This window comes from Malania oleifera, chromosome 6 (assembly GCF_029873635.1).
Source record: "Malania oleifera isolate guangnan ecotype guangnan chromosome 6, ASM2987363v1, whole genome shotgun sequence".
Lineage (NCBI taxonomy): Eukaryota > Viridiplantae > Streptophyta > Magnoliopsida > Santalales > Ximeniaceae > Malania > Malania oleifera.
The window spans coordinates 69,618,628-69,621,475 of NC_080422.1; positions in this window are offsets into that span (position 1 = coordinate 69,618,628).

Consider the following 2,848-nt stretch of genomic DNA (forward strand, 5'->3'; position numbering starts at 1 on the left):
CCAAACACCAGAGGCATGGGTTGAGGATCCCAGCGGGTGTTTTCTCAGGAACTCGGGTAACATTGATATATAATTAGTAGTTTAGAATTTTATGGATAAAAGAGATATGTGAGTCTAGGGAAAAGGCGAGTACAGTTATTATTCTATTTGGGTTGATTGAATTAGGAAATGTACATTATTTCATGGTTTTGGAGTTGGTACGCTACGGGCATAAGAATAAAGTTGGAGTCAGGCCTCCCAATCAGTGGGGTAAGGGAAATATGCTATGCTAGTTAAATCAGAAATTTTTAGTATATGTTTATGGATTTTCAAAGTAAGAAAATCTACAGTTTTACAAATTATAGTAAACGAGTATTATTTATTTGTGTGACATGAGAAATATTAGCATAGTACAGAATTCTACTCAACTTTTATTGAAATACGATTATATAAGTTTTATAGAATTATGATTTACACAGTTTATTCAGATATTACAGTTTATTCAGATATACAGTTTTATTCAGATATACAGATTACACCATGACATACAGATTACAGAACCATGATATACAGATATTACAGAACCATAACATACAGTTATTACAGTTTATATAGATCAGTTTATTACAGCGTTATGGTTAATGCAGCTTTACAGAATCATGGTTATTACAGTTTAACATAATCATGTTAAACTAGTAAGATATATAACAATATTATATAGTATCAGACTTTGATGGACCAGATCAGATTATAGAGCACGATACCATAGCTATTACAGCATAGAGTGCAACCACATATCTCAAATAGTGTGTGGATTTTATGAGTAGTCAATCGTGCCTTGGGAGAGATTGCAGGCTCCCCAGTAGTCCAGGTTGAGGCGACCGATCTAACAATAGAGGTTTCAGTTGACTTATCTTGGTAAGCCAACTAGTGTTAAGTCCCGCCTACGGGCTACACAACCCTATCATGAGGGGTCAAATCATGACATACAGTTATCTATCTAGGGAAGTTTTCATAGTTATGTATATTTATACAAATTTAAAAAAAAAATAGCAAATATACTTATAAATACTAAAAGTATGATTAAATAGAAAGTTCAGAAACAGATGTATTTTAAGCCACATAAGTGTGAGTTATATTGTATTTTATTTTACATGTTATCTCAGTTTCAGCCGATTAAAAGTATATTGTTCATGTAAACTCAGTAGCCACACACTAATAATAGCATATTTCGTCTTACTGAGAGTTGTCTCATCCCAGTAATTTAAACATTTCAGGTGATCAAGTTAGACGAGAAGATCAGGCTCGGAGATAGAGGGGATCTTGTATTGCCCTGTTTGTAGGGTAAGTATATGCTGGGAGGTGTATTTTGTATAGATACTAGAGGATCTAGTGGTGAATACTGGAAAGATGTATATATATGTTTTGGAAAAATACTGAATTCTGGTATTGTAATTATGGTTATATGTTTTTATGTTTTCCACTGCATAGGTGTATTATTTTATGAATAGGGATTCCTCGGTGCCCACTTTGGGACCGAGATGCTATATTAGATATTACAGGGGTATCAAAATAATATAGTTTACAGCTTTTATATATATAAATATATAAAAAATGGTATGAATTTTTGGGTCATTACAAGTACGGTGTGGCATCATTGTTTAGGTCATCCCAATACTCATATCTTATCTCATGTATTGAACTCTGGTTTACTTGGTAATAAAGAACATTCTATTTTATCTCTTGAGTGTGCTTCTTGCAAACTTGGTAAAAGCAAAAATCTTCCCTTTCCTTTGCACGCTTATGGAGCTTCTCAGTGCTTTGATATTATCCATAGTGATGTTTGGGGACCTTCCCCGGTTAATTCACATGAAAAATTTAAACACTATGTGACTTTCATTAATGATCAAAGCAGATATACTTGGGTCTACTTTCTTTGCTCTAAATTTGAGATTTTTTCATACTTTCCTTGAATTTTTAACATATGTTTACAATTAATTTTCTACTTCTATTAAGAAATTACACACAGATTCCGGGTGGTGAATATTTGTTTACTAAGTTTCACGCATTTTTGGCTTCTAAAGGTATTATTCATCAATTTTAATGCCCTGCTACACCCCAATAGAATGGAATAGCTGAACACAAAAATTGTCATATCCTAGATGTGGTACGTAATCTCTTGCTGAAATCCCCTGTTCCATCCTTGTTCTAGGTTGAGGCTCTGAAAACTGCTGCTTACTTTATTAATCGTTTAGCTTCTCAAGTCCTAGTCATGGAGTCTCCCTATTTCCGCTTATTTGCTAAGCAACCTAGTTACAATAACCTCTGTACCTTTGGTTGTGTATGTTTTTTTCATTTACCTCCTCATGAGCGACATAAATTATCTGCTTAATCTGTTCGATGTGCATTCTTGGGATATAATGTGTGTCAAAAGGGATTTTTTGGCTATGATCCTACATTACATCATACATGCATTTCTAGGAATATTATTTTCTTTGAAAATCAACATTTCTTTCCTGTGTCCTATGTACCCTCCTCTTCTACTGTGATTCTCGCCTCCTTTGAGGAGCAGTTCTCGGATCCTCATCAAGTCAATTCTTGTTTTAAACCAAGTATTGTGTATACGTGACGCTCCTGCCCACAGTCTCTTTCAATGGCTCATCCGATATCTAATCTTACCATGCTCCAGATTCAGTCAGTTGCAGCACCTCCAGAGCCTTTAGTACGTTGCTCTTCTCGAGTGTCTGTACCCCCAAATAGGTATGCGTTTCCCTCTTCTAGTTCTGGCAATTCTGTTTTATCTTTTACTGTTGCATTGTCCAATTTAGATATTCCCACATCCTACTCACACACTGCCAAGCATGATTTT